The sequence below is a fragment of the Alosa alosa genome, chromosome 8, assembly GCF_017589495.1.
Source record: "Alosa alosa isolate M-15738 ecotype Scorff River chromosome 8, AALO_Geno_1.1, whole genome shotgun sequence".
Taxonomy (NCBI): Eukaryota; Metazoa; Chordata; class Actinopteri; order Clupeiformes; family Clupeidae; genus Alosa; species Alosa alosa.
This window is the reverse complement of record NC_063196.1, coordinates 12,063,671-12,080,245: the sequence shown is the minus strand read 5'-3', so window position 1 is coordinate 12,080,245 and position 16,575 is coordinate 12,063,671. Positions and strand designations below refer to the sequence as shown.

The window sequence follows — 16,575 nt, the reverse complement described above, 5'->3', positions numbered from 1 at the left end:
TTAGCTTTGCAAAAAGGCTGTTACTCTCTCAAAACACTTAAAACATGCAGCAAAAGCAAATCTTGCCTTCAAACAACACATCCTGTCGTCAAATCACTGTGTGATTTTAATCAATCATTACACACTTACATACAACAAAATGCAAAACATAGTTCTCAAAATGAGCCTTTTTGCTATGTCTGTTCCGTTTATTTCTCATTTTCTCTGGTATCAGAAAAAACTGAAAAGACTAAATGTACTGAATAAAAAATAATTGCATTCATTCCTCCCAAGATGTAACTGTCATTGACATGTAAGACTTACAGAAAGCATGTAGACACAACAAATTTCATTGAACTACAACTTGTCATTTTTCATCAAAATAGTAAACACCTTGTAGGCTACACTGTAACAAGATTCTGTGATTTTCACAGCATCACTGCTGTTTTTGAGGAAAATGTGTACTGTATTTGTGAATACAGTATGTTGCTGTAGTTTCGCTATGAATTATGGTCAAAAAAAATGGTCAAACTACAGTAATAAAATTTGCTGCGAATCATAACACAGTAAATAAATCTGACTCCTCCCTCAATTTGTCAGCTTTTTGAAAATTTTGAAAAAAACATGGCGGAAAATCAGTTGGGGTTTTCTGTTTTCTTTTTGCACATAAATACAAAGTTAAGCTCCCCAGATAGCAGGTGACATTGATATTATGTTGATTTTCCATCCAAATCATCATTTTGAAAAGATATTGAAAAGTCATGGATTTATGGTTTACTGGGAATTTTTGGCGTGGTGATTGAACGCGTGCACCGGGCGGCGGACGTTTGAACTGTCCGGCGGAGATCATTTTTTGAGCAACAGTTCAGTCAGTCAGACCAAAGGTGTTCAGCACTCTGTCAAGTTAAAGGCTCCACCTTAATGGTAAGCAAGCATTTATTTATGTAACGTTAATGTTTCATTGTGAAATTGTACTACATTAAATTCGGGCATGTGTACAGTCTATGTACATTGTACTGTCTAACTTACAAACTCATCCATGCTAAGTCATCAACTAAGTAAGTAAGGTTAGGCTAGCTATCATAGTTGCTGTGAAGGTGGCATTAACGTTAATGTTTTATGTTGATGTTAACGTTTTGGCAGTCTCATTTATATTAGGCCTAGCTGCTACCTTAGTTCTCAGTAAGTTACAGTTTATTATATTCATATAATTTATATAAAACATTAAGCTAGTAGTGCTAGGCCTAGTATGTTACTGTCACAATGTTAGGCTGAAGATGATGTGCTGCTGGTTAACGTTAACGTGGAGGTTTAGCTGCTACCAGCTAACTTATGTAACGTTAACTCATCGTAATCAGTACATATATCTATTTGTTGCTGCAAGCAAACATCATCAATGAGCTCACCCAGCTGGCTAGCGTTAGCAGCTAAATATACCTTTAAAAACTGAGTTATGCTAACACCATCTTCAGCCTGGCATTTTGACAGTAAACTCAAAAACATACAGTATATATATAAATGATTATTCTAAAGTTTCACTTGTAAGTAGCCTTCAGTTTCAGTTGAAAATTGTTATCTAACACTGTTTATCTTTTTTTTCTTCTATTTCTGCTAGGTGCTGCTTCACTCTGCTATCGTAACACCCCCAATTATCACCACTTTTGTTCAGAAATTCTAAAACAACGATGTTTTTTAACAACACTTAAAAATAACATTTACTAAATGAACCTTTTTACATTTTTTCAGTAGCCATAGTTGTGTAGATTTGAACAAAATCTGGTTTGGTTCTTAACGGGGAGCATTTACTGCCTGAAATATCGATTTTGTTTACCACTCGAATTATAGTGCTGGCCTGATGGGTCAGCCTATTTACACCGTTTCAACGGCACATGGGCCAGTTAGACCGAGAATTCGTCGTGAAATTAAAATTCCACTGGGCTCCAAGCGGTTGTGTACGCACAGCCTTACAACACTGTTTACAGCTCCTCGAGTCCACGGTAAAATGTCATTTTGGTACATAGCTAATTTAGATACACCTATGTTGTGGGTGGTTAGCGTTTCTATAGGAGTCCGCTGTCTTGGTTTGTATAGAAATGGATATTAAGTGACACATACACCAACACGGTGGAAATACGGGACCCGGTGGAAATAGGGGAGTTCGATACTGGTGGTGGATCAGGCTGACTGCAACCGTTGGTCCTAACGTTAGGATGCAGCACGAGAATTTCTAAACGGAAAAAGAATAAATGTACTTGCTTTTCAAACTGATAACAAGTTGTCAATGGTTATTTATGCAAGTTTGTGTAGCCTAAACCATACCTTAGGCCTAGTCAAATTTATCCTGGTTGTAGATAAAGCAGGAAATGAATTTCCCAAAATTACTGTATATAATATTACAGCACTGGTATTACTACTGTACTAAGTTACAGTATGATCCATAAGTACTGTGATTAAAAATCTAGACAATTCAATACTGTATACATTACAGCACTGGTAGTACCACTGTAGTTTGCATTTACAGTATCAGGCATAGGTACTGTGATTTCATATACAGTAGGTGTACTGTAGAGTAAAATACAGCAACTTGCTGGTTATTTGCTGCCAGCAAGTTGCTGTAAATTTTACGTTAAACTTTTTACAGTGTACTGTTTTCTTCACCAAATAGGCTATATAATCCTGTAATTTCTCTAAATGTGCCTTAGATCCATAGCCTACTTGCAAATAGCAACACAGAACAGGCATCTCTTATGAATAATTACAGTAAGCAATCAGAAAAAAAACTGTAATGATTGCTGATTGAAGAATTGTGCAAAGGAGTTGCACACAGGTGTATCAGAGATTCAGACTTATGCAAGGAATCTCTCCCACCTGGGAAAATATGTTTTCCTTTTGTTCAGCACAGGAAAGAAAACCAATGGAGTTTGGGTTTTTTGAATGACATCTGTGTTAACTGTTTTGCAAAAGGGTGTGAGAACTGTGTGAACCAGTGAAAACGTGTTTACACATTCGCAAGATTGGACTTCTGCTGTGCAAAGAAAGTGTTCATGAGGACCAAGAGGATCCCAGTTTCCTTAAACAGGTCAACGCAATCGAGAAAAACTGGAATTAAATCAATGTCAAAAACTGGTAGTTAAATGCGAATGTAACCGGCAGAGCCACTGCTGTATTAAGTTTGTCCTCCTGCTGTTATCGTAGCTCCTTTCCCCTTTGTCACGCCTTCCAGTTAGCTTCTAAGTGGCTAGGTTTCCTTAGCGGCAACACCACTTTCTATAAAGTAACAGGCTCACCGGTAGGCCGACTAAGATCCCTGGTTTCTGTAAACACTGCCGATTCGGCTATCCTTGGTGCCTCTGGGTTGTTCGTTTGTGAAAGGTACGTGCTATTGCCTCATCTGCTACACGATCATATGATTGTATTTATTTGTTTATCTAATGTTAAACTGTGGGCAACAGGTGTCCTACTGTCGCTAGACGCTTCCGAGTAGTTGGTGGGTAGATCTACTACTGAAGGTAATAGTACACTATTTTAATCATTGTTGGTTTAACGTCAGGCTACCATGTTTGTGAGGTTGTACGTATATTTAATAGCCACATTGTAACGTAGGTCTCGGGTGAAAAGACGTTTCAACGAAGCCCTGCACTGTTTACCAAGGAACCTAGCCAACAAAGGTACATTTATTTGTAACTCTCGTTAGGGAAAAAATATTTGTCTGTAAACCCTTTGCTCTTATCTATGTCTGTTTACTACCTATATGTGATTGTTGCCGCTTTAGTATGATGTAGCACATGTGAGCTAATCATGTCCTCAGTCTATGATGCAAATGCCTGTCTCGCTGTATCTGACATATGCTTGTGTACAGCAGTGTTCTCATGCCAGCTTGTGGTGACGAGCGCCAGGGGTCCCCTTGCCATGTTGTGTTTGCTTTTAGGATGCACTGAGGTAAAGTAGAATGATGCCTAGTGTGAAGGTGTAAATCCTGTCAATGGAAAACTGTTATTTGTTGATTGTGTATTGTTTATGGATGACTGATTCTGACTGTTTTGTGTCTCAGAACCAGTTGCCACTGCTGTTTTGCCTACTGTAAAATTAATGTAAAGTAGCTTTAAGCCCGTTTTGTTTGTTTTCTTTTCTGTTTAGTTGGTTTCATTTGGTATTATTTGACTTGGCGTTACCTTTTAGCTTCCTGTTACCTCTCTCCTTCCGGGCATTAGGGCATGTGTGGTACTGGCTGCCCCAGTAGTTTGCTACCAGTAAAATCCTTCCTATTCAGCTTGCTCTACTGTTTTCCCAGTCACTGAGTGCTAACCATCCCCTCCCCTTCTCTCTTCTCCCAGAGTAATAGTGAAGCTGCTCATGGGGCAGGTCACGGATCTGAGTCCTCCTCTTGGCAAGACTGCTCACAGTATTTTGTAGTGGTAACGTGCACCTCACCATTTGCTGTGATCACTTTGTTGCAGTAGTTGTGCCTATGCTTATGTGTGTCTGTGTGAATAGGCACCAGAGTCAAGAGCACGAGTGTTGTGTCGGCCTCACACTTCTCCCAGGACAGGTAACCGCTCCCCATCAGCTGACTAGCTATCTCTCCCCTACTACTGTCCCAAAGAGTAATATCCCTGGTGGCAGCCATTACCACTTCCCCTTGCCGTTCACCATAGTGGGTCTGCGCTCTAGTGCTTAACCGCATAAATGGCCTTTTAAGTGAATTCCATATTAATAAATCTTGTTTATTTTGTACTGGGATCGCCTCTGTCCTTACTCATCTTATCTGTGTGTCTCATCAAATATACTTGGGTTTACAACATATCTTGGTGTGAAAGGCCCCAAGTGGCGTAGTCGTGCACTTATATGTACCCTATAGGTACAGTGGGTCACACAAACAAAACATCTCCTGATGCTAAATGAAGCACATGTGACTATACAAATAAGCCATTTCAAGAAGACATGCTACAGGTAGGCTACAATGAGCAGATAATTGCCATAAGGTGATTGCACATTTTCTTTAAAGATTAAGAGGGCAACTAGCCTACGTCATGTGTTACGCTAATAAGCTCATGCTCTCCTCCTGTTGGAAGAACACGGCAGCTCACCAAGCATCTTCAAATACAGGTTCGCATAGCAATGGATAAAACTTAGTCTGTTGGTTGTTTTATGTGGACACTTTTGGCTACGAGCTAGATTAATATTAAACGTTGAAATGAGTAGCTGAAGGTTACGCGGGAAAAGAGGGGTGCACAGTTATGTCAAGTGACGTATCGGCTCCATCTGTTCTGGAAGTGGTTTCTGTTGTAGGTAAAGCTGTTTGCGCAGGCGCGGCATTGACAGCCGCTCTCTACTTGATCTGCAGAGTGTGTTTAATAATGGCCTGGAAATCAGGAGGAGCTAGCCAAGCAGAGCTCGTCAACAACCTTCGCAGTAAGTTTTGTTATAATATAGATAATCTTGTGCTCAGAAGACCTTTGCAAGTCGTGGAAGTCGTATAAGAAATGACAAATATTATAAGAATAACAAATAATTATAGGCTACAGCTGTGTCGGAGTCAATAAGATAAACAGCCTATAATTATACAGTTATACTTGCCTTGCACTACAAGTCCATATTGACAAGTACATGTAGCTGTAATGTTATAGTGCGTTAACCTCCACAACCCAACAGCATTCTATTGTAGTATGCGAACATCCACAACCCAACAGCATTCAAACACTAATGCTTCAAGTGTGATTTGAACTCTCAACCTAAGAATTACCAGTACAAGGCATTATCACACTGAGCCACTGTTAATCCTACATGTTGGCCAGTCACATTCACATGGTGAAAATGTGTATTGGTAAACACACAACAAGAAAAACTCCAAGCATACATTTGACAATAAAATAAAGGGCTTCCTTAAAAGAGTACACCTGAAAACTTTTTGAAATTCTGGGGCAATTAGACATTTGTAGAGATGAACACTAATGGATAAAATATAAATATGATAGACGTAATGATGAAGGAAAAATAGTAAACAAAGAAGTTCCCCTAAATGTCAGTGTCTCGGCATTCTGATTCTTGGCAACTAATGACTGTGTATGTTGATTGCCTGATGTCATTCAGGTGCTGTTCAATGGTGTGAATCTTCAATAACCAATAGTATTTGAGCTAGAGCCTAAAGCACTACCAGGGATTCGAACTCAACCTAACAAACACCAGCACTAGGCATTCTCCCACTGAGCCTCTGACAATCCTAAATATTTGGCATTCACATGGTGAAAATGTGTGTTGGCAAACACACAAAATCAAGAAAATTCCTAGCATACATTTGACAATAGAATTAAGGGCTTTATAAAAAATGGTACAGATCTGAAAATGTGCACTGTTAATGGTATCCACATAATGATGGTTGTATGGTTGTTCTCCAAGGAAAAAAAATACTCATATAGGTGATATAGGAGAAATGGGCTGAGTGGTCGAACTTTATTGGTCTATATCTCTGAAATGGAACAACATATCCAAATTCTTTTGATAACTTTTGTGAGGCTTTGTCTACACATTGTATGTGAGAATTTTGGTGAAGATTTGATAATTTTTGAAGCTTGTGAAACTTTTTATGATGTTTGGCTTTTCTCTGAAATTGTGGCAAAAGTAAACATTTTTAGAGCATAAGACCAGGGTGAAAAAGATGCATCTAAATGTAGAGATTAATATGATGAACGAATTTTGAGTCTAGGTCAATCTGGTAAGGAGAAATAAGCATTTTTGACAAGAGCGCCACCTTTGGGTGCAGTACCCCACAAGAGTTTTGGAGTTACGGTTTAGGCTGCAGTATGACTTTTACAGAATTTTGGCCAAAAATGAACGGTACAGAAACAATACCGAGAGCTACGCTGCTCGGACCCCTAATAAGTGTGCTGCTTTGCAAGCAGGTCCAATTGCTGAATTGGACCCCCGAAAGGAGGGTAGGGCAGACACAGTTTTCTGTGAATATCTCAAAACCGTAGGGTTTAGGAGGACCATTTTTTGTATGTTGATCTCAAGGGGCCATGTCAACCCATTCCATAACCACTCATTTCATGTATAAGCCACCTAGTTAAATACAAAAAAAAAGTAAAAAATGAGGTGGTGTAATTGAAGGTATCTGTGACCTGACATAGTCAAAACTGCACGAAATTGGAAGTGTAGGATCATTATGACACCCTCTGTATGCACGCCAAGTTTTGTGAATTCCGTTCATGGGGGCCACAAATAAATTAATTTATGTTACTATACACCAACTGGCCTGTAGGTGGCGGAGACAGTTTTCTGTGAATATCTCGAGAACCGTAGGGGCCTAGGAGGTCCACCTTTTTTGTATGTTTGTCTTAAGGGGGCATGTCAACCCATCCCATTACCACTTATTTCATGTATAGCGCCACCTAGTTAAAAATTAAAAAAAAGCAAAAAATTAGGTGTTTTCATCTCAATATCTCTGGCTGACAAGGTCAAAACTGCAATTAAATAAAAGTGTAGGATCATTATGACACCCTCTGAATGCATGCCAAGTTTTGTGTACTTTCGCTTCATGGGGGCCTTACAATAAAATAATTTATGTGTACATTTAGTGGCGACACCAACAAGGATTCGGGACACTGAAAGACCGGGTACACAAAACTTGGTGGGCATGTACACATGGATAGCATGGAACCGCCATTTTTCGTTTTCATCTGCAGCCCCCCGCTGGACTGGACCCCCGAAAGGAGGGTAGGGCAGACACAGTTCTCTGTGAATCTTTATGGTATGTTGGTCTCAAGGGCCCACATCAACCTGGCTCATAATCACTCATTTGTGATTTGTCCCCACTTGGTAAAAATGAAAATCAGTAGGATTAAAAAGAAAGCCAAAATAAATATTCATCATCATCATCATGGCTGCATTTTTCAGTATTGGCGAAGTAGTCGCTTGTCCACTAGATGGCGCGACGTTGCAGTGAGGCGTAATTTTGTTGGAAGTTAAAAGTGGGTTGGAAAAACAATGGACGCTTCATACAAGGACTGTAATTTACCTGAGCGAACATCTAATAAGGATAGGGCGATGTTAACATGAAGTGTAATTCCCATTTCTTCTTGAAGCCGAAATAAATCTGAGGATGTTTATCGGACATGCTTGGTTTTTACTGCTGGTACGTTAATCTTGTAATATCAATAAGGACCTAGGTAATGTTACCGTTAGCGTTGGTTGAGTGATGGAGGCATTTGATTTATTGCATTTGTAGAAAACTAAAATGCGGTTTATACCAAGCAAATGTATAGCAGCACTGTGTGTATCTTCGACTGTCATTTATTGCACGTGCTACAAAATCATTCTGTGCAATGGAAGATTTACCAACGTTACAATCGTCTGATACAGTTTTATTATACACGCGTGAGACTGAGACGCCTGTTTATTTTGTTTTAAGTGCGTGCAGGGTGTGAGAGGGGAATCGATGTGCTTTGATTACAGCTTGGTAGTTGTAGTCTGTGAAATTAAAAAGCGCGTGTGTGTGAAGTATCCAAACAATGACACCTTCATTTCATTATGGCTGCTTTAGCAAAACACCTTAAGCTACTGTGTAGTGGGTCCCATTTAGAAGTGGCTACTTCATTCAAGGCTTTCCTTGACTCATGGAGCTGCGTGAATGTTATTACAACTTTAAGCCCGCGATATGATAGTTTAAGTCCCGATACTGTAAGGCGTAAGCCATTGGTTTCAAAGGAGATTTTATTTGTGTAATGCCAGCATAGCCTATTGACAATTTATGTTGTAAATAGGCCTACCTTATAATCCTACCTGTAGCTTAGGTAAGCTAACAGCTTTCTATTAGGATCTAGTTTGTTAGTTACCGTTTTGTCATAACTCCCTGATGCATTTTTGCATTTAGAATAGCCAGAGCGTGTATATCTCAATCGGAAAATTAAACAATATCGGTGCCTATGGACTAGGCTGGGTGAACCCAGCCTGATCTGCCCGCTATTTATTTTTGATTTCTTAAAAGATTGAGCTTGGTCTGATGAAAGCCAGACTAGCCATGGACCTCAGTTAAACAATGCAAGGGAACATGAATTAGCCTATATTTGCACTAACAATAACGGACAAAAAGCTCTTCAACTTTGGCCCGTTAAAATGTGTGTTGAACAGTCTAGCGGCGCGCATTTCATCAAGGCCCATTTGGACATGTCAGTTATTTGCACCACTGGTTAGATGTAAAACAGCATTTAGTTTCAGACTAGGCTACTGTTACTTAATTTGTGCATTAACAATAGCGTTTCACACTACTGTTACTTAATTTGTGCATTGACAATAAAGTATTACATGAACTAAAGATGACTAAAACATTCACAAAAATCCATCCATCCAAAAATGACCTTTGTTTTTGATAGCTGTTGAAAAACGACATGGAACTGACAGAGATGTTTTTGTTTAAAATACATAAAAATAAATAAATAAATAAATAAATAGCGTTATGCGCTGATACCTTTTGCTTTTCCCAAATACAATGTAGCCTACAGGTGTAAGTGACCTTTCATCAATCCAGTTGCAATGGATGAACTGTGATGAACTGCCCTACTTTGTGATTGTTTAGAGATTTTAAAGGTTTTATAACAATGCTACATCTTCTTTGGCTATTCTACAATCTATTCACCTTTTCAGCACCAGTAGGCTACTTTCTGTGCAGCCACACACACTCAGGCATGCCAAACAAGCATACACAAAAGTTTCAAGAGGGGGATGGAGTAAAATATGGAGACAAATTGAAGTGTGATTTATTTTTGGAACGGATGTACAGGACTGGCGGTCATATTTTGTACCGCTATGCGGTACATCTAGTTCATTTCTTGTGTGGCTAGAAGCTAGGGAGATGTTGCTGTATGGGATTTATGTTGCATAGCGTGATGCCATGGAGATTTGATATTAGATGCTTGTACTTGTAACTTTAGGACTCCTATTTTTTTTTTACTAAGAGTAATTCAGGAAGCATTTTAGCCCTAAAAGTAGCGCCTGAGTCTGTGACAGCTTAAAAGTCTCGAAGACTCCTAACTCACTAAGACCGAGCAATTTTTTGTGGTGGCATTTCACGTCGCGATTTGAAATGTGTCTGCAGGAGCTAACAATCGCAAGGAAACAATTTTGCATTGTAGGCATAACTAAGGGATGCAGTAACCCCACCAACAACAACCAAAACTAGCCTACTCATTGTCAACATGTACATTAAATGTAACGTTTCATTGTGAATCAAATTAAAATGTTCTCCTCCTTGCAAACGTTGGCATAGGCATATGGTGTGAGATTAGTTTAATAATGTTGCTGCGTGGATCACGGTAAGTGTGAATGAAGTGGCCACTTCTTAATGGGACTCGCTGTATGGAAGTAGGCTAAGTAAAATAGAGATGCTTCAAATAAGATAAGGTTAGGATATGCCCGCTTGACAACGGCAGAGATAGAACTGGCCTTTGGCCATAGCAACCATCCATTTAGAACGACTGGCCTTCATAGCAACCAAAGATCTTAGCCAGAGAGGGTTCAAGCAGAGCGAGAGGCGCAAACGTTCGACAATTTCCGCGTTCGATTATTGCAAGGGGAGGGGGAAATCCTTTATGCAGACCAGAGTAAGCCCTTGCTGCACTAATGTCAATGGAGACTTGTGGAATTTTACCAATAAATTGGTCATTTTGTCTTTCTGGATTTGTTGAGGGTTTTTTGGAAAATTGTGTCATAATCTGTAAGTGTTTGGGATCATTTCAAGCCTAATAGTGTAATTGTTTAGTGTTCGGATTTGTAATAAAATAACTTAATATTAGACCATGCTGCTGCCAGTTACTGTCCGGTTGTTATCATGCTAGCTAGCCTCTTAGCTAAGGTAACATTTTAAACGGAGAAGTGTAATTTCTTTGAAATGACAACTAGCTGAATAACACTACTGACATTAGTTAAAGTGGATAGTTTATACTCAAGCGAATTTGCAACAGTATATTAAGTTTTAAGCGAAGTCCTTCAACTACTAGTCACTTGTTAAGCATAGGTGTATTACCATAGCTACTACCATCCACTTGTATAGCATTTTTTAGCTAGCGTTAGCTAGCTTCTTAGCTCGGTTCACATGACTAATTAAATTATTCATACCATGTCCTTAAGAATGATTAATTGGTATCATACATGATTATGGACAATAATACTGTGAACACAATTATGTTTATCTGTTGTTATTGCTTATTAAGAGAGAACGTTTATTTAGTGACTTAGGGTGACACTCCCACTTATGCAGACCGGAACTGTCCCGTTTTGCTCCCATAGTAACGAATTACGTTGCTCTATCTTGCTAGTAATCAAGGATCTTTGTCTTAGCTGTGATTCATGTAGCCTACAGTATGCATTCAATGTGATGCAAAGTATAGAAAGGTGATAAAATATACAGAGACAGGTCAAGAAATATAGTGCAATGTAGACAGTAGTATACAGTTGATTTACAGAAGGTGGTTTAGAGTAATATGAATTAAATATAAATATGTGCAGTGTATTAGCAGTTACCTCATACAATAAGTAGAATAATGTATGTAGATGTAGCAGTAACAGTATAATAGTAGAAATAATAATATAGATATATGCAGTGTATTAACAGAATATAATAAAACAGAATAATTATGGATATTCAATATGACATATATAACAGATATGTACATAACATACAGCTATGTGCAGTGTGGAAACAGTGTCATTGTAGTGCAGAAACAACATCATAAGAGTAGTATGAAGATCAGTAGAATAACTATGTATAAATGTAATTACAGTAGGCCTATGTACATTTGTAAATAAATAGAAAACTATGGGTGAGAGGGATAAATTAATTTTACTTAATGGTAAAAGTAAATTGCATTAAATTTAAATTGCAATTAAAAAAATCTTTCCAGTAGGCTTTAATGTCACGCAAAAAGTACAACCAAAGCTGAGCTTGATCAACTACAACGTCTAAAGAACCAGAACTTCAGTGTAGTATTTTGCTGCCATGTTGTTCTGAGGGGAAATGAGAAAGCGGACAGTGCTGCTAAGCAAGCCCTCAATTAAGAAGTCACAGAATGTCAAATCCGTGCCCCAGACCTTAAACCTATACTGAACTCTTACATCACAGATAAGTGGCAATCTGAATGGGATTAATGTACCAACATCAAGCAAGGAATGTGAATTTTGGCATGTTTTCATGATCCACTGGGTCGTTATGGGCCACACAAAATACAGTGTTGCTAAAATTACTCCTATTGTGGCTATTAGAGACATGTGTTCATGAGTATTCAGCAACATTTAATGAGTTCAGTAAAATACATTCACACACACAAAAAAACATCACTAATGTTGTGGACATTACTTTATTCTGAGATACATCAATAGGCTCTCAAAACAATCCTAAACAGACATAAGGTTATTATAGAGCAAATCCATATAGATTATTTGTCAAATAAACCAGTAAAACAGAATTAGGGGATGGAATATATAACATTCACACTCATAGCTCATATTTTTAAAATAAATCAGTGAAAAAGTATCCTGACAAACAAGCAGCATTTTAATGCCTTGGTCATATTTCATTATTTCAATTCTTCTCTAGGTTACCTGATAGCCCAGTTTGAGAGAGGTGCCAGACGCAGTGACATTATTTATTTTTTTGTAGCCAATCACTGCTGTTGTTTTATTTTATTGATTTGATCTTAGTCATAGAAGCTAAATTCGAAGGCAGGCCACAGGTAAAATCCAACGAACCGCATTCACCCCGCAAGCCAATAGTTGAATAGCCCTCTCCTAGAGCTTTAGAGGTATTGCCACTGCTCCAACACTGAAAGGCACTGTTAGAATGCCTGGATCAAGCCAGGTTCAGCATAGTGTATGCCACTGTCTGCTCCCGTTGGTGACGGACCAGGGCAAACACACTTTCGCAGTTCCCGCCGGAAATGCAGTCTAGTTAACTCTGTTATTCACTCTTGAGAAGTCTAATGACTGGATTTGGATGTTAAACAGGCTACCAGACTTTTGGCTGTCATGTTTTAAACCTGCCACCGCCATGCGCCCAGTGTAAACAGCGAAAGCTTCGTGCCTGCGTGCTTTCAGCGTGATTCATTATTAGGCAAAGCAAGCTAAGCCTAGGCTCGCGCTAGTCCAGACTCTGACTAATATAATAATGTGGAAATTGCAATAAGTGAAGTGAAGACGGTTGTCTCCGACGTGGACAAGTATGCGTGTCATTGATTTATTCATGCTCTTATGTGCCAGTAATTAACTTCACACCACACACTGGTTTCTGCTCCTTTTTGTTATATATCCATAGAGATCCTTTCCATGTTGGCCAACATTAGGTGATTAACTTACATGTTGGACCTTACATATATTACATGTCAGTGGTGAAAAAAAAAAAGTATATGACTTAAGTCCATGAAAGTCTCTGGCCATATGCAATGGGCAGTAACCACGTCAGGGTCATATAAACTCAAAGCCCATAATGTGCTTGCCTTGTAAGCTGTAGGCTATTACTGCAACACTTTACTGTTGTGCAAAGGAGAATGAAAACTTTAAGGTGTTTAACCCTTTTTTTTTTTCTATCTCAAGTGCTGTAAGAAGTGAGGTGACCTTCCCTTTTTGGGTCACTCTCAAGATGCATGCACAGCACCTCTGGTAGAGTAGAGACCAGTCGACACCCAGTGAGTATTCATCGCACCACACTTTAAAACAGTTACTTTTTGTATTTTGTCCAGGCCTTCTGAAATGTATGAATATTCTGTGTTTTCAGGATCTGCGACATGCAGCATGATGACCGATCCCGTGGTGGCGCCCCAGTCCTCCAGCCAGGTCCAGACATGATGACGATCCCGTAGTGGCGCCCCCAGTCCTCCAGCCAGGTACAGACATGATGACCGATCCCGTAGTGACGCCCCCAGTCCCCCATCCAGGTCCAGACATGATGACCGATCCCGTGGTGATGCCCCCAGCCCCCCGGCTAGGTCCAGACTTGATGAAAGAGCACAGCGAAGTGATGACCGATCCCGTAGTGATGCCCCCAGTCCTCCGGCCAGGTCCAGACATGATGTTAGATCGCGGCGATGTGATGCCCGATCCCGTAGTGATGCCCCCAGTCCCCCGGCCAGGTCCAGACATGACAGACCCTGGCATGGTGATCTCAGCAGCCCCCCCTATGACAGGCATGGTGAGTTGCGGGCTGCATGCATAATACTCTCAATTAGGATTATTTTGCTATTCAGGTGGTGATCCTATCACCCAGGCTGTCTGTTCACATTACACAGTGCACACATGGTTTTGAACAAGAAATCATGTAATTTAGAATTCATTGGATGATAACTTTTAAAACAGATTTTTTTTTTTTGTGGTTCAGATGCAGTGACTGAGACTGGGAGATGGGCCTTCCCATTGCCTTGGGATGGTAAGTATTGATCTATTGGCAGTGGAAGACCCTTTTAATTGTACCCACCTTCTCTTCCTTCACTGTTCTCTGTCCACAGAAACTGCTTTTCAGTTATGCAGTCGTAGCTTGGTTTCTTTTCTTTCAACACTGCTCTACTAACACTGAAGCTGATTACGAAAATAATTGTGAGCTAGCTAACCTTTTTATTCTAATTGGACCATGGTTATAATCAATAAATGTGTTTATTTATTTCAGTGTTCCAGAAAAGTCCTGAGCCTACTGGTCGAAATCGTCTGAAGGAAACACAGCCTGCCTCTTCAGCTGTCCATATTGAGAGGATTTGAGTTACAGGAGCAACGCCTCTCTGATGCACAGACCTTTGATACCCTAGTAGGTTTTACAAGTCTCGAAGTAATGGATTCCCTAGAATAAAATAATACAGTGCACTCACACACTGTTAGATTCCTCTGTGGAGTGTCAGTCAACTTTATTATGGACTTATTTCAACAGGTGCTGCAAATTTCAAGAATTGGTGGGCGGAACACCAAGGACTGTGCTGGGTTGGACAGGTATCTACATGAGCATGTCAGAATAGGTGACGTTTATACAGTTGTGCTCATTAGTTTACACACCCATGCTAAAGTTGACTAAAAAGAGGAATAAAAAAATAAAATTGTCCCACATACACACATCACATACCCTTCACCATACCTAGAAATTGACATGGGGTGCTTTCCATAAGATCATCTTTCAATGCAAATCAAACCAGCTATTAGGCTAACTGAAATAAAACCATGTCAATCTCTAGGTATGTTTAAGGGTATGTGATGTGTGCTATTTTAATTCCAAAGGCCGAGGGACCTTTATCAGAATACACAGTATGAAATAACTATACAAATCTGCCTGCCTCTATGGGAATTAAAGATAGGGGTTGTATACTTATGCCCCCTGTATTTTAAGGAAGAACATTTATTTATTTGCTATACATTATTCATTCATAAAGAAAATTGGGGTCCTTGTTGGAAATAGGACAAGTTGGATTTGTCCTATGTTTTTGCTTAAGGCATCAAGATCATTTTACAAAAGATTTTTTTTTTTATTCCTCTTTTTAGTTAACTTTAACATGGGTGTGTAAACTTATGAGCTAACTGTAGACCAGCTGTGGACAAGGAGATAAGTAGAGGGATAAAGGAGGGACCACCCTAGGGGACACTGATCAACTAGTGTAAAGGATTTATTGCATTTGTAATGTTATTCCTACATATATCCTTCACATTCATTTATTGAAATGTATTTTTCTTTAGGCTCTTCACCAACAGCCTCATGGCCAAATTTAATTTGAAGGGCAAGGGGAAAAAGGGGAAACGTCCTTTAGAGGGAACAAAGGTTTATAGAGCAATACAAAGTAAGCCCAAGTTTCATGTGGGTCAGTCTTTATTTAAGAAGCAATGCATAGTATGTAACATAGTATGATCACATCCTATCACTCCCATTCAAAATGCCATTAGACCTAAAAATGACGATACGTAATATCTTAAGTGGTGCTTCCGTCATAATTGTGCTTTTAAACAAAAGTTTGACCTGAGAACATTCACAAAAAGAACCTAGGTTGCATTTTGGTGAGTTACGATTTAAAGGATCTAAGCTTTCTCAAGAAGTACAGTCTGCTTAGTCCCTTCTTGTGGACAGCCTTAGTGTTACAGTTATTAGTTGCTTAGATAGTTTTGTATTAATCCAGTATTGGTAGTGGATACACAGGAAATATATTTTTGCTAACAAATTTGGGGACTTTGGTGTATGACTGCAGATTGCCTTTGCATAATCATTTGTCTTTTTCTGCTTGTGTAGAAGGGCTCATGAAATCCGATCCCACAGCCACCGAGGAGAACATCAAAGCATTCCGTGTCCTGAAGCAGACATGGGGCGGTGGATATCGGATTCCACCTCACCAGTGTTGTGGCGACAGAGGCGTGGACATTTAGTCAAGATTGTGTTTCCCTTTTGGAAAGTTTTTTTTTATAACACTGGAGCTACAATAAGTCACTGGATGGCTCACATACATACACACACACACACACTCACTTACACAGGATTTTTAAAGAGTTAAATTTAAAGAGTTCAATTCAATTAAAATCTTTTTTATCAGATAGATAGATAGATAGATACTTTATTGATCCCCAGGGGAAATTCAAGAAATTCATTCATAA

General features: G+C 39.3%; 3 long non-coding RNA genes across 6 annotated transcripts; all 3 read left to right on the top strand.

Moving 5' to 3' along the window:
• The first annotated feature begins 3,226 nt into the window (after positions 1–3,226).
• On the top strand, positions 3,227–4,082 carry LOC125299070. 3 transcript variants are annotated; one of them, XR_007194319.1, is made up of 5 exons: positions 3,227–3,351; positions 3,432–3,488; positions 3,583–3,647; positions 3,842–3,918; positions 4,031–4,082. It is a non-coding gene; the product is annotated as an uncharacterized LOC125299070 (long non-coding RNA). The 3 variants fall into 3 exon arrangements; XR_007194318.1 differs by lacking the exon at positions 4,031–4,082 and having other exon boundaries at positions 3,842–4,020; XR_007194317.1 differs by lacking the exon at positions 4,031–4,082 and having other exon boundaries at positions 3,839–4,020.
• A 295-nt stretch (positions 4,083–4,377) lies between these two features.
• LOC125299069 lies at positions 4,378–5,391 on the top strand. Its single transcript, XR_007194316.1, has 3 exons — positions 4,378–4,528; positions 4,838–4,929; positions 5,324–5,391. It is a non-coding gene; the product is annotated as an uncharacterized LOC125299069 (long non-coding RNA).
• An 8,394-nt stretch (positions 5,392–13,785) lies between these two features.
• On the top strand, positions 13,786–16,269 carry LOC125299068. 2 transcript variants are annotated; one of them, XR_007194315.1, is made up of 6 exons: positions 13,786–14,152; positions 14,339–14,386; positions 14,624–14,758; positions 14,879–14,937; positions 15,673–15,773; positions 16,220–16,269. It is a non-coding gene; the product is annotated as an uncharacterized LOC125299068 (long non-coding RNA). The 2 variants fall into 2 exon arrangements; XR_007194314.1 differs by having other exon boundaries at positions 16,217–16,265.
• The last annotated feature ends 306 nt before the right edge of the window (positions 16,270–16,575 follow it).